The sequence below is a fragment of the Balaenoptera borealis genome, assembly GCF_965194805.1.
Source record: "Balaenoptera borealis genome assembly, chromosome: 10".
NCBI classification, from domain to species: Eukaryota; Metazoa; Chordata; class Mammalia; order Artiodactyla; family Balaenopteridae; genus Balaenoptera; species Balaenoptera borealis.
This window is the reverse complement of record NC_138874.1, coordinates 105,653,782-105,681,209: the sequence shown is the minus strand read 5'-3', so window position 1 is coordinate 105,681,209 and position 27,428 is coordinate 105,653,782. Positions and strand designations below refer to the sequence as shown.

At 46.6% G+C, this 27,428-nt stretch overlaps 1 long non-coding RNA gene across 2 annotated transcripts; it reads right to left on the bottom strand.

Moving 5' to 3' along the window:
• Positions 1-392: 392 nt before the first annotated feature.
• Positions 393-22,405, bottom strand: LOC309635967. Of its 2 annotated transcripts, XR_014249129.1 has the most exons (4): positions 16,822-22,405; positions 16,043-16,123; positions 14,881-15,101; positions 393-14,757 (listed from the first exon to the last, which is right to left on the bottom strand). It is a non-coding gene; the product is annotated as an uncharacterized lncRNA (long non-coding RNA). The 2 variants fall into 2 exon arrangements; XR_014249128.1 differs by having other exon boundaries at positions 393-15,101.
• Between the last annotated feature and the right edge of the window lie 5,023 nt (positions 22,406-27,428).

Below are 27,428 nucleotides of genomic sequence, written 5' to 3'. Positions count from 1 at the left end.
ATCAGTGTACAATTGCTGATGCTTCAATATGACCCTGAGTCACCAGAAAATAAAAACAGGAACAAAATATTAAATTAAATACAGTACACTCTAGTTAGGAAACCATGGCTTTTAAGAGATTCATAGCCTGTAAAATCAGCAGTTCTGCTTCTAAAGCATATATCCTAAGGAAATAACCAGACAGCACCAGAGGTATGTATATATAAGATTATTCATTACAGCATTGTTTTTAGTAGTGAAAAAGTTGGAAACACTCTAAATGCCTTTCAGAAGAGGATGAGCTAAAGCAGCATCTTCCATTCTCAAATCACTTTCTGGAAGTGTTGTTGTATTTGCATGTCACCCTTTCCATGGCTTTTCTTTAAACTTGTCCATTCATTTTATTCAAATAAATGTATTGTCTTAAAAAAAAAAAAAAACTACACTACCCTAAACAGAATATTAGTGTCAGTTACCATAAGTAAAAGTAACCGCAATACAAAGAAATCATGTTATTATAATCTAGCTAGATGAGGTTGCCTGTTTAAGACTTCTTACCTAGAAAGTAAGACAGGAAGGGAAGAAAGATGGAGGGAGGAAGGTTGGAAAAGAAAGCCATGGTGGCTGCATAAGAAAATATCTTTTTTTTTTGAGCAATGCATACTAAAGGATGCAGGGCTAAAATGACAAGATAACTGGATTTGCCTTAAAATATTTCAGCAAAAAATAAAATAAAACAAAATAAAGGATTGATAAAGCAAATGTTGCAAAATCTTGATAACTGTTGAATCCAGGTGATGGGTATTGGAAAGTTCCTTGCACTATTCTCTCTTCTTTTAAGTAGTTTGAAAATTTGCCTAATAAAAAAAGTAAACATAAAAAAAATAAACAGGAAGATACCTTGTTCATAGGCCACCAGGGCTGACAAAGCCCTTGTCATTTTGAGAAGAGTCAAACCCCAATTTCTGTGCACCTTAATCAACATTTTATACACCGGCAATTTGACCTTTTTGAATTAATGTTAAGTCAGACTCTACAAAAATAAATAAAAATAATGATGGAAATCCATACGTAATGACAGGGGAAGGTGTCCAAGACAGATTGCTGAGTGAGAAAACACGCACTAGAAGAGTGTGTTTGGCTCCATCCCATTTATGTAAAACTGTCAAGGAAAATCCCCCATGAATCTGTGGGCCCAGAGAGAGTCTGAAAGCCCAGACGCGAAGCAGTTACCTCAGGATGGGGAGGGTCTGCTTCTTGCCTTTTTTTTGTATCTTTATGCTTGTCTGTATTGTGTAAAAATTTTATTTTTTACCATTGAATAGATATCATTCTTAGAATCAGGCAAAAGGCTATTACCATTTTGAGGAAAATAGAAGAAATCAGAAAAACATTTCTATCTGTATAATGAAATGATTTAAACATATACAAGGCTGCTTAACAGAAAATTTAATTTCCATTATTATCCCGTTGCCTGTGACACTACACATTCGCTGTCAGTGTCTGGCAAAGGTGCTAGAACAGGCCTCCTGTAAGCTGATCTCGGCACAGGGGCCTGAGCGAGAGGAGGGAGGGATGTCGGGTTTCCCTGACCTACCCCTTTGCTCACACCGTGCCTCCTCTGCCTGGCATGCTCTCTGTGCTTTTCTGTGGCTCCCTCTCTCCCCGCTTGAAGGCTCAGCTCCAGGAAGGCTGCTCTGAAGCGGGCGTTACCTGGGATCCTCCTTTGACAGACGTCAATCTTCAGCCCGTGTGCAGGCGCCGATCTCCCGTCCTGTCCAGAGCATCGGAGAGCGAGCGGAGGCCTCGTTCTGGGCAGCTTCACATGCCCTGCTGGGTGCAGGGAGCCCGGCGGAGAGGAGGGAGCCCAGACATACTTCCTGTCCCTGCCCTGCTCAACTGGGTGACCTGGGGGAGTCATTTCCCCTCCTAAGGTCTCAATCTTCACAGCTGTAAAATGGGAATAAATGAACCTAATAGAACCTCTCAGAAAATTAAATGAGATGACCTACTGAGAGAGTTGGTAATCTATGAGGCTTTCAATTAAAAAAATAATTATTACTGTTATTGGTACTATATAAATGTTTATTGATAATGATGAGGACAGTATTAACTTTATTATCTTTCAACAATCACTGGGACGTATTCATTCTGATAGTTTCAAAAATTTCCTAAGGAAATATGTTCAAAAATGCATGAAAAAGTGTGTTCACAACGAATAATAACAAAGATGGGAAACTATCACCTATGGCTTGTCATGCAGCTATTAAAGATGATAAAAGATGTTAAGTGATTGAAGAAATGCTTATGATATATTGCCAAATTTAAAAATCTAGCTCCAGAAGACTGCAACCCATTTTTATAAAAAGATATATATGTATGTCATACATACAGAGATAAAGATCTACAAAGAGAGAGAGAAACAGAGATATCCAAAACACTTCTAAAGAAAATCACTGCCAAAATGTTAATAGTGGTTATCTCTGGATTAAGTGATTACAGATCACTTTTTTGGTTTCCTTTTTTGTGTGTATCTGAATTTTCTAAATTTGTCTAAAAATAATATATATTCCTTGTGTGACATTTCTAAGTTATCTTTTAACCGTTCCTCTCCCCCCACCACTACCACCACCAATGTCGCTGTCCAGAAGTTAATGATAAAAGACTGTTCCCAGGCCCCCGGCCTCGGGCTGTGAGGGCCCCCAAGGTCACGAGACACCCCCATGGACCTCTGGTGTCTACATGGAAGAGCCTGGCGTGATTTCCACCAGTGAGTGGACACGGTGGGTGAACAATTAGCCAGCTCCGGGCAGAGAAACTGCCCCCCAGGAGGCTCACACAGGAACCATGGCCTTGGGAACAAACAGGAGCCTCTCAAAGAAATTCCCAGAAGGCGGGTCAATTAGAAAACTTAGCACCTAGGCATCACCACCCCCTCCATCATGTAATCTGATAGGCTGGATCTGAGGGTCCATGAAGGGGATAAGCAGATGGGAAGAGACAGGTTGGAGGGCTGGGACATTCCCTCCTCTCCCTCTCCCACTCCCCCCAGCTCCCTACCTCCTTATTCCCCCCAACCCGGCTCTCACCACTCTCTCTGGGCTCCTCCCCAATCTGTGCCTCCACCTTAGTCTCCATTGTACAATAGTCTTCTCTCCAAAAAATCCACAGTCTCTCTAGGAATCTTCCAGAGAGATGATATTGTAAAATGTCAGAGCTGAAAATATCATTTTACTCTCTTGCTTTCTAGCTGAGGAAACTGGTTCAAGGAGATTAACCAATGTGTCCAAACTCTCCCATCCAATAGGTGTAGAAGCCAAGATAAGAGCTCAGATGTCTTCATTCCTAGGCCAGGGTGATTTTGTCCTCTACCATTTTACTTCCTGCTGTTGGCTGAAAGAAAGCCCAGTGTTGTGCCTAGGAACATGGACTCCAAGGCTGAATCCCTGGGTTCAAATTCCATGTCTGGTACATGCCACCCATGTGGTCTCAGTGCCCTAATTTTCTCATCAGGAAAATGAGGATAGTAATAGTGACTACATCAAGGGTTTGTGTAAAGATTAAATGAATTCAAGCATATTTAGAACAGGACCCGGTAAATGTTATGGAAGCCTTTGCTATCTTGATAATTTTGTCAGCCAATTAACTGTGTCTATGGGAAGAAGTCAGAAAAGGGCAGAGGTAAACCAAATGATTCAGCAGAGGAAGCACAGGATCTCCTCAGAAAGCAAGAGTTCAGAACCTCCATCTTCATGAGGAGCATGTGAGGCCCAGGCCATCCACCATTCATCCCTGAAGTATTCACTGAGCCAGTAGAACAGGGTTCAGGAACAGAGGCTCATACATATGGTTACCCAGTTTACAATAAACATGCATCTGCAATGCATGGAGGAAAGATGATCCATCTGAACGGAGAAGAAGCAATGGTCACCCCAACCTCACACCATACATAAAAGTCAATCCCAGATGGGACTACAGGCCTAACTTGTGAAAGTTCAACAATAAAGCTTCTAGAAAATAACATAAGAGGATGTCCTTATAGCCTTAGGATAGACAACATTTTCTTAACAAGATACAAAAAGCAAAAATCATAGAGGAAAAGATTGATAAATTGGACTTCATTAAAATTAAGAATGTCTCTACAATTAAAAAATAAAAATTGAAAAAAACAATGTAAGAATTAATATTCCAAAGGAAATAATTCCTATAATGATTCAGTCTTTTATCATTAGCAGCATCTACTAATATGTAATTAACTTACTCAAAAAAATTTTTAAGTTTCTGTACAACAAAAAAATTTTCTGTTCTGTTCATTTCTGATTCATGAAGAAAGTGAGAAGGTAAGCCTAAAAGACTCATATCCAGAATATATAAAGAACTCCTAGTGGGACTTCCCTGGTGGTCCAGTGATTAAGACTCCGGGCTCCCAATGCAGGGGGCCTGGGTTCGATCCCTGGTCAGGGAAGTAGATCCCACGTGCCGCAACTAAAGATCCCTCATGCCACGACGAAGATCCCACACACGACAACGAAGATCGTGCGGCAACTAAAACCCGGCACAGCCAAATAAATAAATAAATATTAAAATAAATATATAAATAAATAAGATCTCCTAGCACTCAGTAAGAAAAATATCAGTAACTGGATAGAAAAAGTGTTCAAAATAAATAACCATCAAGGAAATGCATACTAAAATCACAATTTTATACCACTACATACTCACCAGAACAGCTTTTTTTAAAAATAATACAATAATACCAAGTCTTGGCAAGTTTGTGGAGCAACTGGTAGAATCCTCTCTCTTACATTGCTGATGGGAATATTAATTGGTACAAGTACAATGGGGAAAAAGTTGGCAGGACTTTCTAGAGTTGAACATATACAAACCTTATAACCAAGCAATTCTACTTTTAGTTATATAGTCAACAAACATGAGTACATATGTGCTCCAAAATACAAGCCTACTCACTGCAGCATTATTCCGTATGGCCCCCAACTGGAAACAATCTAAACATACATCATCAGTGAAATGAATACATACATTGAGTGGTAGCTATACAATGGAATATAGATAGTAATGAGGATGAACAACATAAAATTACACACTATAACTTGAGTGCAGTCACAAACATAAGATTGAAAGAAATGTGTCCATCCTACATGATTCCATTCAATTGCAGTTCAAAAATGGGCAAAACCAATCCATGTGGTTGGAAGTCAGGATAGCAGTTAGTAGTCAGGGGGTAATTACTAGGAGGCGCCATGAGGGAGGCCTGTGATGGGTGCTGGGTATATTCTGCATCTTATTTTGGGTGGTAGTTACACAAGTATGCTCAATTGAAAAAAATCATTTATCTGTACACTTGTGATTTATACACATCTCTCTATGTTATACTCCAAAGTTAAAACATTTGCTTAAAATCCTTTACTGAACACCTGTATATGTTACCTGTATGTAGTGTATACAGTGGTACACAAGGTAGAAGTGGCCCTGCTCCCAAGCAATTGTAGCCCAGATGTTTTCAAAATGGCCAGAGCTAATGTTATAGAAAACTATAATTATAACCCTCACGTCTCAAGGAGGCATTCTCCTTGTAAGAACATTTTTCACATTCCTTGTCTCCTGTGACCTTAAAAGCTGTATTGTCTTTAAAATATCAGCTTTGATGGAATCCTTAAAGAATGTGACCCTCTCAGAATTTTACAACAAAAAAACAGAGGCTCCAAGAAAAAGGACTTGTCCAAGATCACCCAGAATATGTGTCAATGTCAAGGATCATCTGTGATATGGAAACCTAGCTGCCCGCCTCAAGCAGGGAGAAGACAGAGTGCAGGGCAGAGACGCAGCGCCAGGTCCCAGCTCTGCCTCTTCCTGGTGTGTGATTCATCCAACGAGTGTAACTTCTAGGTTTCCTACCCATGAAATGAGAATAATAACACCTACAAAAACTCAGAGTTGTCACAAGACTCACACTGCTACTTGAGTGTCACTCAGCTATTATTACAGTAAATAAAGGAAACTCTTCATGATTAGAAGATTCACATAAAGTGGGAGCCATTTTAAAGACTTACCTTTGAGGAAGCAGAGGATGAAGATCCTTAAGACTCTGACCACATTCCCCCCAAGTGCCAGCCGCAGGGACAGTTGGGACGGGCTCACAGGTCCCTGGGGAGCAGACCACCCCTGCTTGTTTGATGGGAACGGTCTGCACATCACCCTCACAAGGCAGTTCCCACCCCTACCCTAGCAGGTTCCAGTGGCCCTCACGTGACCAGGTAACAACCCACCAAACGGAGACTTGGAGCCTTCCACCAGCTACGTGGAATCTGCTCTAAGGTGAGAGGGTTTAAAATGTAAAACAATGTCGGCAGGGCTGTGACCCAGAAGGAGAAGTGTGCCCTGGTGGTAGTGTTCAAGCCTGGCCGCGCATCAGACTCACCTGGGCAGATAGAGCAGCAGCTGGACTCAGCTGGCGTACAGGCATGGGGCCCTTGGCAAGTGGTCCCAGGTGATTTGAATGTGTGCATCAGACCTGAGAACGGCTGACCTTGCCCCACCCCCGTGGTGTCCATTTCCCCAGGGACAGGCCATGCCTGTGAACTTCACGGAGGCGTTGCAGAAGGTGGAATATAGATGGTCTTTTCTTAAGGGGGAGCATCGTTGTTGGGTGGCCCTGCCACTGGGCCCCAGAGCAGCTTCCGACAAGGTCCATTCCCAATGGTAATTAAGATGAAGGGCTGGGACAAGGAGGCAGGGCACAGAGAAAGCGGAGGTGGCCAGAAGCAGAGGACCCAAGTGGGTCTGCCCACCTTCCACGGTGCCTTTAGGATGGTGAGGCCACGGACTCACGAGAGAGACAGTGACTTGCACTGATGCCGCTCACCAGGCGCCAGGCGAGGAACCTCAGGCAAACGAGCGCTCAAGTCCTCCGAGCCTCAGTTTCCTCGTGTATGACTCAGGGAAGAACACCTTCCCCCACACACACCCCCACCCCATCCCCGTGCAGTAGTGCTGATTAAATGCGATGACGTCGGCTAACACAACCACTAGTGGTTCCAGGACCCACTCCTCTAATGTTCAGCAATGCGAGACTCACATACAATGTGCTGATCTCATGACTTCAGAGGCATCCACTACTCTGAGACCTCACACAGGTGGATCTCACACAGCTAGAGGCGGGATTTGAACTCGAGCTTCAAACTCCAGAGCGCAGGCTGTGAGCCTCTGGCTTATACTGTCTCCTTCAAAATGTGGGAGCTGTTATCTCATTATAAATCACGTTTTCATTTTCATCAACTTGAATAATTATTGACCTCTGTGATTTGAGCGCAGATTGAGAGCCTGGTGGGAAGACCAGCTCCCTGGACTCCAACAGAGAGATGGATGAGAGCAGGTGGTCCTTCCTCTGCGGGGCGGACACCCAGCCATGAAGCCCTCGCTCCAGAGAACCCTCTCCCATCCTCTCCCGGACAAACCCCTCCCCGCTCCCTAGCAGGTCTGTCTTCGCCCTCCCCCAGTGACAGATTGCCAGTTTCCTGAGATTAAGTCATCCCAGCAATACCCTCAGCGCCAGGTAAGAGATTTGTGTGTCATTTCGGATATAGATTATCATTTCTAACTCCTCCAAAGGCATTAATAAAGTCTCCTAATTATTATACTTTAATCTCTTTTTAAAAATACAACATGCACATGCGTATCTCACGCATGGATGGCGGGATACTTAACAACGACTATTGCCAAGATTCCGGTTTCTGCTGTCATCATCTCCCAGCTGAGCTGCTGTGATTTGCTCTTGGCTGGTCCTCCTTCATCTGTCATATCATGTGTCCTCTTCAAAATTTGGCCTCACATTTGTGTTGACCCTTCCCAGGTCTCTAGTTACCACAATAATGCTAATTACAGCACTTCCGCTCACCTGTTGGGGTTAGAGGCCCCCAACTGCTGTCCTGTTGTAAAGGACTTCTCATATCAGTCCCTTGGAGATAAGGCTGCACCAGCCTACTTCAGTGTTCCCCATACCCCAATGTCACTCAATTATTGGTCACTCTGTGCAGTGTTTCCATAATCAAGTCTTCAAACCGCTCACCTCCCAACTTCCCCATAGAAACATCAGCCACGCTCGCTCTCCTGTCACCAGAGATATTCTGTGTGTGTTCAAAAGTCCCTTGGCCTGCCTGTTATTTCAGCAATAGCTTAAGCTTGAAAGCAAGATCCACAGCTGAAAACATTGCTCAACAAAGCAATAAATCATATCATCTTACATCATTCCCCTGATCCCACACCTCACACTGCTGGGCTCCTCGCAGACTCAGGGGTTCTATCTCTAAGGCATGCTCCAAGGAAAGAACAAGGGACTTTCTGCCTTTTGTTTTGTTTTACCAAAGAGATTTCATGTTTCCCTTTACAGAGTTAGCCCTTGCTTGTGTGTGTTCAGTACTAGCTCCTGCCTGCCTTTATTTCTGGTGACCAAATGTAAACAGCTCGTCAGAAGGTGTTAGTTTGTTAAGACTGCCCTAACCAATTGCTCAATCTCGGTGGCTTAAAACAACAGAAATTTATTCTCTCACCGTTCTGGAAGCCAGAAGTCCAAAACTGAGGTGTCAGCGGGGTCACGCTCCCTTCAAAGGCGCTAGGGGAGCATCCTTCCTTGTCTGGGAGCTCCTCGTGGCTCCCAGCGTCCTCTGGCTCCAGTCTCTGCCTCTGTCTTCATGGCCTTTCTTCCCTCTGTGTCTGTGCCCTCTCCTCTCCTTGGAAGGACACCAGTGATTGGATTTAGGGCTCATTCTAAATCCAGGATGATTTCCTCTCGAGATCCTTAACGAATGACACATCTTCAGATTCTATTTCCAAAGAAGGGCTTATTCTGACATCTGGGTAGACACACATTTTTTTTTTCGAGGTAAGGGTGATACTATTAGACCCACTACACAGGATGTGGAAGGATATGGTGTTCTCCTCCCAAGATTCCAGCCTGAATGCCCTGCTCTCTGCCCACGTGCCCCATCCTCCTCCACAGACAGCTGCATACATTTTCTTTGGTTGGTTGTAGCATATTTTTTTAACCGCTGGGAGTATTACGTTTCAGTTGGTGTGAAAGGTGCAGCTGCTCATCAGTCTCCCCGTCTGTGAAATGGAACCAGCAATGCCTCTCTGGCAGTTGTCGCGAGGTGTAACCAAGCAAACAAAGGCCAGGCACCTGGTGCTGGCCTGCAGGAGGTGTTCAGGCTGTGATAGCTTAGCCCCCAGGCTCAGGTCCCTGGGGCCAGCATGCCTGACATGAAAACTGGGTGTTGGCCACACTTAACCAGTAAGGTGAGGAAGAAGCAGAAAACAATAGCTGAGTGGCCATCGGGCTCTATTTCACTTCAGCAGCTACTCTGAAACCCACCATGGGTGTTTCTCCAACTCCTCCCAACCTCTTCTGGTCCTGACAGGTGGTGAGAGTATCACGTCCATTCTGCAGATGAAAAAACTGAGGCAGGGGGAGTTAGATGTAAGTGGCTTGGCCAACATGTATGTTAAAATCTTGAGGGTCTAGTTTCAAGCCAAGGGCCGTGGTAGGAGGTTTCCAGCTGGATCTGAGATCTGAGCTGGGGTTCTGGGTTGTCAGGGGTGCTCTGAGAGCAATGAATTACAGAACCATCCAGAGGAGTCAGAGGCCAATTCAATTTTTTTTTTGCAAAGACCAAATGTGCTCCTAGTCTTGGGCTGTGTCTGATTAACGTCAAAACGGCAGAGAAATGTGGAAAATGAAGTCAAAACCATTACTTGTTTTTTGTGAGGATGGAAAAAAACCAAAGATGTGAATATTATTTCTTTTTAAATTTAGTCACATCTATTTATACATATAGACACATGGAATTAAGAGTTGGAGGCTGGTAACCAAGCCTTAAAAATAGCACCCCACCCAGAAGAGAAATATGATCTTCGGGGTCCCTGTGTCCAGAAAAACCCTAGACAATCCTCTGGCTCTCAAGAGACAGAAAGTAATTGGTTTGGAGATTTTTTATTTTAATCATTTTTAAGTCAAGGAGGTTTGTGGTGAAGCAGGAATCCCTTTCTAACCATCTCCACCTCGACCCGTTTCAGCTGCATCCACAGCTTCGTTCTCATGAACAAGATCCCAGGGACCCAGAAAACTGCAACAAGGGGGTGGGGGGGTCAGAGTTCAATCTGCCTGAACTTTATTTTCAATCCAGGACTCGGTTACACCAACCAGCTCTCAAAGAAGCAATCAACTTGCCCCCCGTTTTGCATTTGTTTTCCTGTCAGTTTTGTGGCTGTTCATTATGTGTGAGGAGAAATGAGGGCTTGTGTATAAACACCACGGTTGAACAAGGAGCATATTTCTTTCCCCATCTCTAAATCTGGACCCTTCCCCTTCTCGCCAGTGCTACAATTTCCTCTGGCACTTGAGACAGACATATGTTATTTTCAGTTCCACAACTTTCTTGTTCGCTGTATCACTGCACACATGGCCCAGGCACTGCAAATATAAATACGTGTGGGCGTCTGCATTTCAACCACTGGACTCTCGCCACTTTTTTTTTTAATGCGATGTAACTCAAGTGGACTGTCATCACAACCAGGCGGCGTGACAAAGTCCTCCAACAAAATCAACATTTCCCAAGCCCAGACCGCCATCCCATCCCAAATTCTTACCACTTGCCATCCACCCCCGCCAATCGGCAAATGCTCAAACTGGCTTCAGCGGGCAGAATCCTACAATGACCCTCCTATTACTCTTACCTGATGATAAAAGAGCCTAATAAATAAATATTCTAATTGGACTTTGCGAAGATAGACCTTCCCCAACAGTACTTATTGCCACATAATAAAAACCCGTGACAAGCTTCAGCTTTGTGGATACTCTGAGAATAAATAAGAGGTTATCTGCGAGTTCAAACATGCTGAACAGGTTGGCGCTCTTTCAGGTAGCAGTGGGTTTAGGCCGGATGTCAAGATGTGGGAAAGGGAGGCCTTTTAATACTCACTCCCTTCTGGGCACCACCAGCTGAGGTACGTACCAGGAGCCGGTAGCAGGGCAGCAGCACATGGATATACAGACAGATGTTGGATTTTTCTCCCAGATCCTGGAGAATTTGAAGATGGCCCCCCACACAGGAGACGATGGAGGGTAAAGCTGATGAAAATAAAAGCAGCAACTTCCATTTAATATGTGCTTGCTACAAGCCATACACCTTATCTCATTTTAGTTTCACAAATAATTATCCCCACTTAACAGATAGAGAAACTGAGACTAATGAAAACTGAGACCAATGAAAACTTTTGCTAAGATATTGTCCCTGTGAGTCCAGGACTGTGCACCCACTGCTGACTCCTTAAAAAGTATTTGGATTTATCAGGTGCATGCATTCCATATTAGTTGTTTTATCTAATCTCAGAAAACTCTGTAAGATAGATATTATCAGCATTTTACAGATGGGAGGATAAAGCTCCGAGAAGTTAAGTAACTTGCCCAGGGCCGCTTGGATAATAAATGAGCAGAGATTTGAACCGATGTGGTCTAACTCCAAAGCCCGTGCCCTAAAACATGGACCAGGTAGTAAATATCTTAGGCTTTCAGTTCATCCAGTCACTGTCACAATGACTCAGTTCTGACCTGGTAGCCTGAACGCAGCTATAGACAATACGTGAATGAATGGGTACAGCTTTGTTCCAATCCAACTTGATCTACAAAAACAGCTGGATGGATTTGGCCAAAGGGTTGTAGTTTGCTGATCCCTACTCTAAAACATTACAGCCGACATATTACATCCATGGTCAAGGCCAGGAAACACTGAGCACAGGGCTAGAGGCACAGAAACCGATGCATGGTCTTTGTTTTCCCTGACCTCGTCTTCTGTTACTCTTCCCCTGACTCTCTCGGCTCCAGCTGCACAGCCTCCTTGCTACTCTTCAAACATACCTGCATCCTACTGCCTCAGGGCCTTTGCGCTTGCTATTCGCCCTGCCTGGAGCAACGGTCCTTTCAGATCTCTTCATGGCTTACTGCCTCACCTCCTTCCTTTTTTTGCTCCACTCTCAACTTACAGTAAGGCCTTCTCTGACTACCCTATCAAAACTTGCAGCACATACCCAGGCTAGTATTTCTTCTCTCCCTCCTCTGCTTTCTTTCTCTCCATAGCACTTATCACCATCAGATAACGCTATCATTTTACTACTACATTTCGTTCATTGTCTGTCTTTCCCCCCACCACTAGAATGGACACTCTGGGAGGGTAGCCATTCTTGTTTTGTCTGTTTGGTCACTGCAATCCATCCCCAGGTTCTAGAATAGTACCTGGCACAGTGAGTACCCAATGAATATTTGCTGGATGACTTAATAAATTTTGGACTGATGAGAAGTCATCTTTAGAGCAAGCAGAACTTGGCCCCAGCAAAGCTGCCCTGGAGGGCCGGCACTTGTGATGATTTCTGGGCCCACTGGGGCACTGCCCAGGGTGGAGTCGGGGCCCTGGCACTTCTCAGCAGCTTGGCAATGTCTCCGTTGACCATACAAAGTATAGCAGCCATGGGGGTGGGGGGACAGTTGCTGAGGAACAGGGAAGCTGAACAACCACCATGAAATTTCCTGGGCCTCATCTTCCCCCATGCTGACCTCTGTCCATCTGAGTGATCGTTCGATGCTTCTGAAGCCCTTTGAACTCACCCTTCCTCTGGGCACGATTGCTATCTTTCTGGAAGGGAATCATTCACTTGACACCCTGTTAGAGGTAACGGATGAGTCAGGAGGCAAGCTTGGGGATGTTTCTCAGCGGCCTCCGCCAACCCCATCTCCACCAGAGGCTGGGGGAAGCCATTTGGGTCTGTAACCTGACACTGTGTTTTATGAATGAACTAATTTTCCATAGGCACCTTCAAGCTGGGAAACATCCCAGAGGTGGACTAACCTTTAACATTAGGTGTAATTAAGGATTAGCCATGTCACATGACCCGTGAAGCACCGGAGACCAGAGATAATAAATCCCCCCACTATGGGCCGTTCCCCACAGGCAGCGCCAGCCTCGGGACCTGGGAGGCCCGGCAGTGAACGTGGAACTCCCGGGGCTCAAGCACCCTCCACCTCCAGAGCAGGCAGGTGAGGCAGAGCCAAGCGGCCAGTCGGGGACATCTTCTAACCCCTCCACTCATGGCGTGGTCAGCAGCCTCTGAGAACAAAATCTCAGTCCTTGGACAGAGCTCCCTCTGGCCCAAGACTGTGTACAGCTTTTCACATCCAATGTCCCTCTAAGGCCACAACAACCTGTGACCCCAATTTTATATGTGAACACTGAGGCTCTCAGGTTCAATGATTTGTCCAAGATCCCTAACTAGTAAGTGACTAAACCAGAATTTGGGTTTTTGTTCTTTTTTTTAATTGAAGTATAGTTGATTTACAATGTTGTGTTTGTTTCAGGTATATAGCAAAGAGGTTCAGTTATATATATATTTTATATATATATATATATATATATATATATATATATATATAATATATATATAATGATATACATATTCTCTTTTTCAGATTCTTTTCCATTACAGGTTATTAGAAGATATTGAATATAGTTCCCTCTGCAATATAGTAGGTCCTTGTTGTAAACCAGAATTTGAACTGGCACCAAAGCCCATGTATTTAATCACAACATCTTAAATCTTCTTAAGTCACCTTTCTGAACCAAATTTGGAGTTGGTGTGTGCATACATGGGGTGGGGGATTTAGTTGTTGTTTAATCATAAGAAGCAAAACAATCTCTGTCCATCCATGGTGAACAGAGCTAGTGCTTCGTTTCTCCCAGGGCTTAGTGTAAAACGGGTCCCAGTTGGTGGGGGGCAGTGCTGAACTGCCAAAGGGTGCCCTGTGCCAGCTCCAGGGTCCTCCCTGCCACCCCCAGCCCCCAGCCCTAACTTTGGAAAGGCCCAGAGCATCTATTCTCATCAGACACCACCGCTGCAGCACTGCCCTTCCACTGGGAAAGTTTTAAAAAGGGTTAGTATGGTGGTCCCTCAAAAAAGTAAATGTAGAATTACCATAAATCCAGTAATTCTACTTCTAGGTATATATCCAAAAAATTGAAAGCAGGAACTCAAACAGATGTGGCACACCCACGTTCATGGCGGTATTATTCACAACAGCCAAAATGTGGAAACAACGCAAATGATCATTGATGGACAAATGGATAAGCAGAATGTGGTACATACAAACAATGGAATATTATTCAGCCTTAAAAACAAATGAAATTCTGACACATGCCAAGCACGGATGAACCCTGACGACATTATCCTAAGTGAAAGTAGCCAAACACAAAAGGACAAGTATTGTATGATTCCACATACATGAGTTTACTTAGAACAGTCAAATTCATAGAAACAGGAAATATTAGAGGTTACCAAGGCTGGGTGAAGGGAGAGGAGGAGTTATCATTTCACGAGTACAGGAATGATGCAAAAGGTGTGGAGACGGACGGTGGTGGTGATTGTACAACAAAGTGAAGGTACTTAATCTCACTGAACTGCCCACCTAAAAATGGACAAAATGGTAAATTTTATATTATGTATATTTTACCACAGCAAAAATGAACAAACAAAGGGCAATGCTCTCTGTCAGTCAGCCTTGTGGAGTTGCTATGAGCTGGAAGCGAGGTTCAGGGCCGGGAGGCACGGAGGATGGGAAGCCGACCACCTGCTGGGGCTCCGCTGTGCGCCCCGAGCAACGTGGCAGCTTCTCTGAGCCAAGCTTTGCCCAAGTACCAGGAAGCCTTTGATTTCTTGCATCTGAGTAAATTGCAAGGGGGAGAATTAAACTGACCCAGGAGGGTAGGATACCCCGCTCTTGTTCTACACCAATAGATACCTTTTCTTTTCCATTCACTCAGAAAGTACTTTGTGAACACCTACCCCGTGCCAGCTGCTCAGCCTGGCACACACGCTGCGCACACAGCTGGGCACCCACCCTCACAGCACCGTCTCACGGAGGAACCACGGTGCCCGTTGCAGACAAGGAGGGAAGAGGTCCTGAGACTTTCCTTCACAAGGCCTCACAGCTTGTTCATCAGCTAAGGATGCAGTTAGCATTCTTACACAGGCCCCGTCGAATCCAAATCCCATATGGATTCTTTCTACAAACGAATATCCCAGAAAAAGAGATGTGAGAATCCCACCGGAAAAGAAAAATAACACAAAACTAGGGTGGGGATCAGCAAGTAGCAGAGAGAACTCTCTGTTCTCTTTTGCCCCGCGGTCACACCCATCCCCAGGTATAAAGGGATGCCCGGAGGGGGATCGGCCAGCCCCTCCAGCCCAGCGAGGCCTCTTCATCTACCGTTTCCAGGGGCCACGTGTGTGGCCTCAGCATGGTCACCCTGCTTCCATCTGCAGAACAGAAGAAATTTCCTGGGTACAAATCCAGTTTATGTTCCAACCAAAGAGAGACAGAAAGGGTCCATGGTCAACCCTCTGGGCAGGCCTCTACATTTTTCTTTATGGTCGTGGCTGAGTTAGACACTGACTTGCCAGGTGACCCTGGGCAAGCCCCGGGGCCCCCCATTGTGCCCAGGTCGCTACTGAAGGCAAGATGCCCTCCAGCCCTGGTGTTCCCAAAAGAAGAAAGGCACCTGTAGTCATAGAGATGTGAGCCTTCCTTCCCCCTGCCCTCCAACCCGCAAGTCTCCCTCCCTCCCTCCCTCAGCCCCTCCCCCCCCTCCCCCCCCCCCCCCCCCCCCCCGTCCTCCCTCCTCAGTCCTTTCCTCTCCAAGACCCAGAGCTTCTGATCCCCTGCCTGGGAAGCCTTGCACAGATGTGGGGCTTCTGCTCGACCTGCACACCCACCTCACGTCAGCAGCACCCCGGCCCTGTCTGGGAGACCCTGTGTGTGTGCACACTTTCTCTCACGTTCCCTGGGCTCGCCCTGGGGAGAGGAATGCGGCCTCCCTCTAGCCCAGGGTGCTTGACTGTTAATGATCCCCAGGCACGCTTCCCCCACCCTGTCCCTGGAGACACTTCCAGAGTTGTTTTATGATGGAGGCTGGGGAAATCTATTAATGAGAGCAGTAATTGTTACCTTTGGGCACCAAATGCTGATTTACAACGGTTAATGCCTCAGATTCCAAAGGCATAAATTTCAGCTTTTCCACCATTTTGTCTGGAGCAAAACAAAACAGAGGGAGATCACATATCCTGGGCTACAGATGTTTGGCTACACAGAGCATTTTTCTAAGATGGGGGCTGGGGCGGGGGGCTGGGTATTTAATTTAATTGACAAGAGAGCATCGCCAGTGCTTGTTAAGCCGTGTGCACCTACATCGGTGTAAAAGCACTCGCTGGATGTCAATGCCTATTTCTTAGGAGAGAGGAACAGAGGACAGGGCAAGGAGCCTGGGCGGGAAGTCGGCTTCTCCCGCGCCTCGCCCCAGCCCCCAGCTCTGTCCTGATTGGCTTGATCGCTTGGCCAAGGAGGTGACAAGGCTTCCAAAGCTGCCTCTTTACCCCTGGGGAGTGGCTGTGTGTCTGAGTGGCTCAGCCATGTTCTTGGAGTCCTTTGGGAAAAGAAAGACTTCCAAGATCAAGGAGAGGTGACCCCGTTAGGAGGGTGATTGGGTGTCTGTCAAAGGCAAAGAGGCCGACCCCATTTTCCTTCCAAATGAGCATCTGAGGGAGTTGGAAACTCAAAAAAGAATTCAGTTTTTGGGATTCATCCAATTAGATTTTCCAGAAACTCCTGTAAGGGCTATAAAGTCACAGTAATTTATTCCCAAAACAGCTACAACACGATCAGAAAAACACAAGCCCCCTTCCCCCCCCACCCCCCCACCACCGGCTGTTAGAAATCTATCTTCCTACCTTGGCTGACAGATGCCCCATCTCAGGCGAGTTAGTGGACTTGGCACCAAGCAGGTACCAGACAGCCCTGCTCCTCCAGGCCCACAACCCACCCTCCCAGCTGTCCCATCAGAGATCCGCAGTTGGGACGTAAAGTAGCACAGCCCGAGTGCTATGTGGAGATCCACCACAACTCAAACAGCCCCTGGGATTCCAATCATTCAACAAATATTTGCCACGTGTCTGCTACGTGCAAGGCACAGTACAAACAGGCCTGAAGGAATTTCTGGCCCATTCTTAGGCCAGTTTTGAGTGAGAGTTTAATAAGAGCTCATCCCTGTCTCCTGTACGATTCTTTATGATTTTCAAAACACTTATTAAATATTTGAATATCTCACCAGCCCAATAAGTGGACATCCCCACTTTACGGAGGAAGGATATCATGTTCAGAGAAGCAAAGTGATTTGCCCAAGGTCACCCAGCAGAAGAGAAGAAAAGTAATACAGTAAGGCACAGTTGGCATTTGAACTCATGTTTCATGGTCACTGAAAATGGACTGGGGGTCAGTTAAACCATCGTCCTATGAGAGTGAAGCAAATGGAGGTCAAATATGTCAGGACCACGTGGGTCCAAGTTCTCTTTGTTATTGAAAGGTACCTTTGTTTAAAAAAAAAAAAAAATCTGGGGAGTTCCCTGGTGGTCTAGTGGTTAGGATTTGGCACTATCACTGCTATGGTCAGGGTCCGATCCTGGTCAGGGAACTGAGATCCTGCAAGCCGAGTGGTGTGGCAAAAAAATTTTTTTTTTAAATTTTTTAAAATAATAATAAACTTAAAAAAATCTGTATGGGATTGCATCTGTCTGTGCCTAGAAGGAACCACTTCTCTGGCCCTGTGTGACAAACCATTATGAGAAGGAAAAAAGAGCTACTATTGTCATCAAACTCCAGAAAGTCTGGGCTAGAGAAAGCTGTAAAGTACTGACCCCTTGTTTCAGGAATGGGGACACTGAGCCCAGAGAAGGTGCCGAGGGCCTCCACTCATTGAGTCAGGGATGGCTTTCAACCCCAGCTGCCCTGGCCACTGCCCTTTTCCCTTCACCAGCCAGGATGCTGTTGACTGGGAGAGAAGAATCAGCTCAGAATAAAGCATCCAGATTGCTACAGAACTCTATTCTCTTCTCTGTCATCTCTTCTCTGTCATCTCGTCTCTTCTCCTGTTTTTCTCCTTCTCCATCCAGGATGGAAAAGCCTGGCCCCAGGACAGCCCCTCCTCCCAAGAACGGGAATATTTGAGGACCTCTGTTTGGCACTAGGGGAAGAGGAGGGTCCTCAGCTGGGGTATCCGGCTTCCTCCCCCAGCCCAAGCAGAGGCCCTTAACAGGGAGGAAACGCTCCTGTGAAGCAGGGAAATGGGATAGGGGAGAGAGGCTGGGAGCAAGTTAATGATGTGCCTTGGGATTTCTGCATCAGCAACTCTGATGTGTGATTAGGAACTTCCCTCCAAAGTAAATCAATGTGAACTTTCCAGCCTCTCATGCCCTAGAAGTTCAGATGCAGCAAAAAACAGAGCATGTGTCCACAGCACCCATATCCTACACCCATGGCAGACCCTGCTAATCAACGGTAGCCTTCTAATCCACTAACTATGGGCAGCTAACATCAATCTGCTGGAGTTGGCATGTGAAAAGAAATTTATACCATGAATATGGAAGATCTCAATTACTTTGGGGTATGCCTTGCTTCCCTTCCTTTTGTAAATTAACAGCACTGACTCCACCTGATTTTGATAGGGCTGTCAATCAAGGGGCCACACCTACTTCCTCCAGGGTGTCTGGACAATCAGAATACTCCATGCTCAATTCCTAGGGCCTGACTGGGGAGAGCCTGTGACCCAAGTTGGCAATCAGAATTTGTTTCAGAGATTAAGCCAAATGAGGGTGAAAGAGGGCAATAACTCGGCCTGGGACTGCTGGCCACAAGAAAGATGTGAATGTGGGGCTTACGTTGAGGATGAAGACAACACTGGGAAAAGCAGAGCAGAGACAAGGGAGAGAAAGACAGACGTTTAAGTCATGGAGGAAGCCAGGTCTACCCCACAAACTTTCCAGTTCTGTTATGCAATGGAAGTCAGTGAATGCCATTGTCTTCGTTGCGGAATCACATAACTGGCTTTCCCTTAGTATGCCTGCGATGAAGCCAGTAGGGACTGGAACCGATGGGGCTGCTCTATTCATCATGCCCCGCTCTGTGGATGCATCTGCATCCTTGCATCTTTAAGCTCTTTTCACAAATCGGTCCTTTGTAGGGAAGAGCTCAGATAGCTCCCTGCAGACCCTGTGCAAGGACTCCACCAGCTGCACTAACAGCTTCTCAGGCACTCCCAGAGCCTGGGTCTTCACATGCAAAACATCAATGAGTAGGCAAGAAAAAGGTAGGCAGGATGTAACCACGTCCTATCTTAAAGAAAATCAATTCATTGTTGGACAAGAAAAAAAGATGGCAAAACTAATAGGCAGGTAATGGGATGGTGCCAGAGCTTCGTGCACCTGACTTAGTTGGTCGTGAGCTCACAGCCCCGGTTTGGGGATAGGATGATGTTGGGTCCCCCACAGCTGCCTGCCTTTCCGAGATGGCCTGCTTACCGATTTCACACATTCAGCATCCCCGGGTACTGGTCAGAGCATTTTAAACAGCAATCAAGTTTGAGTGTGGCAGAAAGAATTAACAAAAAGGGACAGTCATGAGCCGGCAGGACTTACAAATTTCTTCCAGAAGAATTGTACACGAACTCATGCTTCTGAAAGAGAGCTGATTGCTAATAATTCCAGACTTAAGTGTTAGTAGAAAAAAAATGTTCCTCATTCACAATATTATCAAGAAAAATCTCTGAATTCAGCATCATTAGATGGGCTTGGGTCATCTGCCCCATCCCTGAACCATTCACCATGGCCAAGGGGGAGTGGAATGCTCTGATTGGCCAGGTCTGACTCACGTGCTTACCCTGGATCGGGGAGTAATATGAACTGACTCAAACCTAATGGTTTAAGAATAGAAAGGGACAATTTTCTCCCAGGGGGAAAAAAAATGAGTTGTGTTTCCCAGTGAAGGTTGAAATGAATGCTGAGCTGATAAAAAGAGAACAAAGCACCCTCTACAGTCACCTCCCACCATAAATTTTGTGACTTGCTTGGCGAGGCTTTTTGCCTCCCCCATGTGTCATAATGCTCCCTAACCCTTTCTGCATTCCTAAGACAGAGCCCTCCAGCCATTGACGCACAGGCAAACAACGAGGCCACAAATGGTGCACCTGTCTTCATCCACATTCCGTAACTCCAGGAACACATGCAAATCCTAATGCATATGCTGAGGTGGCAGACTTCTCCCCCACAGCAAAGTCCCCTGGACCTCTGAAGTCATGGGGACAGCTCAGTTCTCTGCCAGGAATTTGCCACCAGGCTTTGAGTGGACTTTGATGCTCTGCTTCATTTCCATTCTTGGCAAAAAGAAGAAACCCTAATACCGACCCATCCTCACTTTCTCCATCAGGCACATTCCAAGAACTTGTAGGTCTCAGCCCTGGGCCATGGTCCACTTCCACGGAGGCATTTTTCTTCAGTGTATTCACTTGGCCTCCTTGGACCCCAGATGCCCCCAAACCTCTCCTCATGTGGGGCTCCCTCCATCCCAGAGGCACCCAAGTTTAGCATCACCTCGTTGATGCCGGGAAGAATCAGCCAATGTGATAAGAAGAGCATGTAGGACACTTTAGGGCACTGCATTCAGAGCTGTCTGCTAACTGGACAGAGTGTTAGTAAGTCCCTTTTATATCATGGCTTTTAGCAAAGCCATCGTCTTAAAAACTTGGCTGTGTTGGACCAACAAAATTGCTGGGTTTTATTACAAGCAAAAGCACACGACTCCCCCAATCCAGGTTCGAGAGAAATACCCACCTTCACTATCACCGGCCAGGAGAAAGGGGAGAGAAATCCACAGGTAGGCAAAGCTGTGAATCCAAAGGCCCTTGTGGAAGCGGTGACCTCAGAAAGGGCACCGGGGAGAGTCCCGTGGAACGGTGAGCGCCTGCAGTTCAAATGGCCCTTGTGGGATCCTCACGGGAATTCAGGACTGGCTGATGGGACAGGGCAAAGTGACACGTGGGGTATCCTGAGAGCAGAGACTCATCTGAAATCAGACGGGACTCATGAGAAGCACTGAGAGAAGGAAGAAGCTTTGAGAGAAGCTTCCGCCGGGCTGTTATGAATGACAGCTGCCATTTACGAAGCGGTCCCTCTGTGCCAGGCTCTGCGGTCAACACCCACCGCGCTCACCAGCCCAGTTAATGGCTCCACAACATAAAGACGGGGGATAGCACTGTGCCCATCTTCCAGATGAGAAAACAAAAGTCAGAGAGGTTTCATCCTCGCTAGCTGGGGGCAGAGGTGGATGTAGCTGCTGGAGGCTGTGGCCACACATTCTTCCAGTGAAGGAGACCTCTTTCTCTGTTACCTTGGCATTCGTTGTCTCCAAGGACCCGACCATTATTTTTGACCCGGGACTGCTAAGGGCCTCAGAGTTTAGAAGTTCTGCACTTTTAATTACTCATCCACCTGACAAAAGTCACCTTAATTAGGAAGTCCTTCCCAAAGAAAATGCAGCCGCTAGGGGCTGTGCTGTGTGTGTATCGCCTCCCTGCTTTCCAGTGCAGTTACTCAGTTTTCCAGATTTTCTTCTGTAGCTTTTCCTTCTCTGCCTCCTGCTCTACTATCCCATAGACCAGCTCTTTGTCCTTCGGTCTCTCCCAGCTGGACTCCCCGCGCCCCCGCCCATCCATCTTGCATTTCCCTAGCAGATCACTTTGCTGCTTTTACTCAGAAACCTTCAGTGGCTCCCTGTTGCCCACAGGAGATGGTTTCAACCCCTTAGCCTGGCATTCAGGACCTGCACGAGGCAGCCCCAGCTTCCTTGGCGACCCCGCTGCCCTCCACCCCCCAACCTTAGTTCCACTACTCAGACCTCTCCCTCTCCTGGAAGCCCACGGGGTGTCAGACCTCTTGCCTGGAACATGTGCTGACCTCAGAGGGGGCTGGAGAGAGAGGCCGTGGGCGGGAACACTGACAGAGGCTGGGAGGACAGTTGAGACCTCCCGCATGCTGTCACCCCTTGTCTCCACTCCCCAGTGGTCTTCAGAACCTCCTACCCCAGAGGCAAGATAAAAAAAACTCATAGGCCCACTGTGGGAGATGTCAAGAGGTTGGGGAGCTAGTGCTAAGGCACGTGGGGAGACAGGCGCAGTCAGAGGATTTCTCCTGATATGACTGTGTTCGAGCAAAAGTGAGCTTTAGGAGTGATGTCCCCACCCAGGACAAGGGACGTCCGCTGCAGCCCCCTCCTCAGGCTTCCATGTCCCTCCCGGAGTCCTGCTTCTGTGACTACTCCCAGGACCAGTCTGGAAGGGCACCTCTCCACATCCCCACAGTAGTTTTATGGACCGTGGTTCCCTGCCAGGCGCACAACAAACGGATGAGCAGACAATGGCCATGATTTCCATCACTGTGAAGCAATGAGGCTCCACCCAGGGCCCAAGAGATGGACCCTCCCTGGATCACCCAGAGGGGGCTCGCCTGCACCGTCCTCCTCCAAGCCTCCCAAGGGTTCTGTGAGCACCTGGATGGGCCTTGCCCACTGACCTTCAACCCCCGGGGAGGCCGGTGACCCTGGCTGCTGGCTCTTCCCTTCTGCTGTGCAGGGGTGAGAGCTGAGTGGCAGCATGATGGCAAGAGAAAGGAGAGGCCTGGGTTACCGGGCCAAGGGGAAGAGGACAAGTGCTGGCACAAGATCACAGCCTCCCCGAGGATTTGAAGGCAGAGGTAAACCTTGGTGCCTAATAAAGAGCCAGCCTTGGGTCCAACATCACCTACAAACACCTTTGTGAGTTGTTCTTGTCCCACGCCAAACCCCCAGAAAGCATGAAAGCATGCCCTTCCGTGCCAACCTAACCCCCCTCCCCTGGCACCAGTCACCAACCTCCTGTTTCCTCTGGGTCGGCACCTTGACCACATCACCTGCCTCTCCCAACTCCAGACCCCCTTTTCCTTTTCTCCATCTATGTGAAGCCCAGGTTCACCTTTCATAGCCTGCTGCAAGCCCAGCTCCTCTCTGAAGCCTTCCCATCCATCCTCCCCTCTGCCGTTCCCACCACACCCGCACCCAAGTCCCCAGCATAGTGATTTCCAAGCTCTCAGGAAAATTCTCCTCCATAGAGTAGAGAAACTCTCTTACCTATGCCTAAAAATACATGCACAAGCTTAGTTTGTGACCAGGAAAAATAGAAATAACCTAAATGCTCATCAATAGGGGGCTGCTGTGTAAAATGGGGAGTATACATACAATGGAATACTATATAGCAGTTAAAAGGAATGAACCAGGTGTGTACAGGTCAACAGTAGGATAACAATGATATAAAACACACTCAAGACAATGCTATGGAGACAGAGATGTGTATACGAGCATGGATTACGGGTCGAAAAGAATACCCACCAACTTGTAACGTGGTTTCCTCTGGGGAGGGAAGTGGGCCTGGTCATGGGGCATCAGTAGATTTTAGTGTAATCGTTTAATGTTCTATTTTTTTTTTTAAAGGAGCATGAATTCACTGAGTGACTATAACTTTTTAGTGTTCTCTGGAGACTCCCATTCCTCACTTCAATGAGGGAAGCTCTGCCTTTATTGGATTTACTTGATTATATCGTTTCCTTTGGTAGTAGGGGAGGTAATTTGCAAAATTATTTTTGCAAAATACTTTGATTTTTGCAAAAGACTTCCCTCTGGCTTTTCTCCACGTGGCTCCTCCCAGAGTCCATGCCATGCTGGTTCCTGGATGTCATGAGCCCTCCCCCACTGGCCTGAAGCCCATGACATCAGGCACCTCGCCTCACATCCCGCTAGTGACGCTTCACGGTGTCCCATCTCACCCCTCACTGAGAAGGGAGAGGGACCGCCTCAGGGAGACCCCACAGTGGTAGAGGTGGGTGCCTCTCACCCGCAGCCATAGTGCTTGCCCTGGCCAGGAGGAGGTCCAGAAAAACAGCCCAGTCAGAGCATAATGGGCCCAAGGGTCATGGAGTCCACACCATTGACAAGGAGGGCAATTCAAGGAACAGCCAAGCCCAAACAATAGAAGTTTATGAGCCTAGAGACCTGGTGAGATCAGGCCAGCAAAACTCCAGAGGTGATCAGTGAGCAGCTATGGTCTGATTATATCGAGCCGGTTGGCCGGGAGAGAAGGGTGGAAGGCAGAGGAGAGGAAATGGATGGAGGCTCCATTGCCTCCCAGCTTGGAGTCTTGTACACAAGTGACATTGAGTAACTGATGGGTGAAGTTCAGTTGACCTACCATGGGGCCACGCTAGAACTAAGGTGAGCCTCACCCAGAGAACCTGGCCTTCTTTACTCCTGGTCTACAGTCACAGTGACAAAAGAGTACCCAACTTCCCTTTGATTGGTATTTCTGACATCTCAGCCCTGCTCCAGTCCACACTCACCCTCTTCCCAACACCCCTCCTTTCACTGTGGGTCAGGCCAGAGGCTGCCATGTTGCCGAAGTGACAGCAACAGTCTGGACGGACAAGGTCATCGCGTCAGCCTCCTCCCTTCCCCCACCTGCTCCATGTTCAACCCCACTGAGGTTTCCAGGTCTGCCACCAGCTGTGTTTTTTGAACACACACCTCAGAGACTTCCACGTCTCTTGGGGGAGACCACTATTCAACCACCTTAGAATGTAGATCATTAAAATTGTGTACGTGATGAAGGGTCACCAGGGAGCCAAAAGATGCTACTATAATTTGTATTTGACACTGAAATGGAGTGTGCAGGATATAGAAGGTGTAAAGAAAATTAGTGCAACTCCAAAATTTCTTTTTTTTTTTCCAGCTTAGGAAAAGTATTTTCTCTGCAATCTGGGGCTTGTTGGTTAGGATGAAAGTTTCCTCCCCACCTACTGGGACCACCAAGGAAGGAGAAAGGCAGTTAGATATCTGTGTCAGTGAGTGTTCTGAGGTCAGAAGCCAGAAAGGAAAGTGAATTGAGCCCCACTTTTTGTTGTTTCCATTTTTTAAGTTTCCATGGCACATTTTAGAGTCTATAGCACAATTGCTCATTGACCCATTGAGTGAGAAGCTTATCCATTGTGTCTTGACTTTTGTTTGAGCCAATGGGTACATTAACATACTTATTTTCATCTCTCTCCTGTGTGCACCAGACCAATCCAATCCCCACATTTTACTGATCAGGACCCTGAGTCCCAAAGCAGAGAAGTGATGTATCCAAGGTCACACAGCCATACAGGAGCAAGGCCTCTCCTCTCTTTTGGTCCAGCACTTTCCACCATATGACTTTGAAACATTTGAAGCTTATTTGAAAACTGCCTGTGTCTTATCTCCATATTCCCCATATGCAGAATTCTTATTACAAGCCAACAGCAACCCTCCCGAAATTACTGTCTTTGCCACCATTTTCTCAAGTGTACCCAAGCTGCTCATTTTAAACCAGGGGCTAAAGATAATCCCAAATAATTTTTAATTAAAGATCATCATTTAAAATGTATAATTTTGTAAGTCTACCAGTGATGAACTACATTAGGGATTTTGGTGACACATATCACAATTAAGTGTTTTCAGTGTTGAGCCAATTAAGGGTTAATAGGCTGCAAATACCTACTTTGCACATTTTTGCTTAATGAATTCGTAGTGGGAAACTATTCTCATTAGGCTAATTTGTCAACACAGTCAAGTTACATCACCAGGATTTTTCTTGGAGCTCACAAATGTAAGTGCCTTTGTATCCTGGTGCACGTTTTCGCATTTGATTCCAGGCTGTTGGAAGAAAACCCTTTTTCATGAAAAGGGAGGAAGTTGATAGAAAATTTCGGGTCTTGATCTTAATTCTCACCTTCGAGACATAGGCATGTTTATGTCACCTTATTGAGCTCTCTGGGGCTTTCTGTCTGTATTTCCCTAGTAGGTTGTCATGCCAGAGAGTAAAACATGCATCTGTGTACTGGTAGAGGGAAGGTTTCAGCCCCTAAGACGGGTGCGATGGCCGCAGGGAAAACTGTTCTCCCTGAACTCGCTGGGCTAGAGAGGGCTGCAGGTGTTTCCCTCACCAACTTGAAAAAATACCCAGCCTCCCTGCAAAAGGCTTCGTCTTCCTTCTGATGATATTGGCTATTTATCTGGGCGGAAGAGAAAACACTCTTTCTCACTCTAAGGCTGTCACCACACTAATTAGTCGATTTAGTGGGGGAATAAACAGCTGTATTGTGAAGCCTTTCATAGGACACAAAATATTATTCTCCACCTAGATTTTTGGGTACAAGTTTGTGTCCAAAGCAAGTGTTGTTTCCAGTAGCAGAGGGATTGGAAACAACCTACATGTCCCATCATGAGAGACTGTATGGTAAAGCCATGTAATGAATAAAACTTAAAGGAGCTCTAAAAACAATGACATGACTCAGAACTGTATTTACTGATGTGGAAACGTGTCACGGTGTGATGTTAATTGACAAAAGCATGTTACAAAGTGCTGTGGAGATGATGACATCTATTTTTAAATGTGTACATGTGTTTACATACACTAAGGAAAGTCTGGAAGAACATACTCAAATCTGATAGTAGGGGTTATCTCTCGGGAGTGGCTTGTAGGTAATTTTTACTTTCTTCCTTGGTTTTTTTTTCCATGTATTGTCTGATTCTTTATGATAAGTTTATATTACATTGGTGATCAGAACAGAGATCTTTTTATTTGGTGTGTGGGGGGATGGTGAGTGAGTGAGTGAATCCCAGGCCTGGGGGTCAGGGTGAGGGGAAGAATCCACAAACCCTAAGCTAAGTTCCTAAGAATAAAAAGAAGAAACGTGGAGTGCCCTGATTCTTTTTCATCCCCCAAGTTATTTTGCCTGATGCTCCACTTACACAAACGACAAGTTTAGGTGGGAGGGATTTGATCTGGGTTTGCATTTGGTTTTAATTTAACTAAGTAGCCTCCTCCAAATGTAGTCAGCACACAGCACACGGGGAAAATGACATGAAATTCAAAAATTATTCATTTGAATGTTTTTCACACCATTCATTCCAAGCCTGGAATCAGTGCTTGCCACATGCAAAGCTTCCTGCTTGGGACAGGGGTCACAGAGATGAATCAAGACAGGCCCTGCCCTCAAGTAGCCCACGGTCCATCCAGGAGTCCCATGAGCAAAAGGAGAGTTCCCATTAAGTGTGGGAGGGGCTATCTCTGAGGGAGATCAGCGCGGGGTTACAGAGGGACCCCAGGGGCTGGGCGGGCCTGGCTAGACTAGGATGGTCACGAAAGGCTTTCTGGCAAAGGAATTCCAAGGTGAGACTTGAGAAACCAAACTGGGCCAAGCAAAGTGTAGGGAAAGGGTGGCACGCTGTCCTCTCTTAAGGCTGTAGCTGGTGACCATAGACTCTGCCAGTGCTGTGCAGTGACAAGGCTGCCCCACTCCGGCCCTGGGGGAAGAGGGCAGCGGGCTTTATTGTGATCATCCGGGCAGAAGGGCTGAACGGCGGGGCTGAGTCTGTAATCCTCTAAGACCTGCCCAGGAAATTGCTC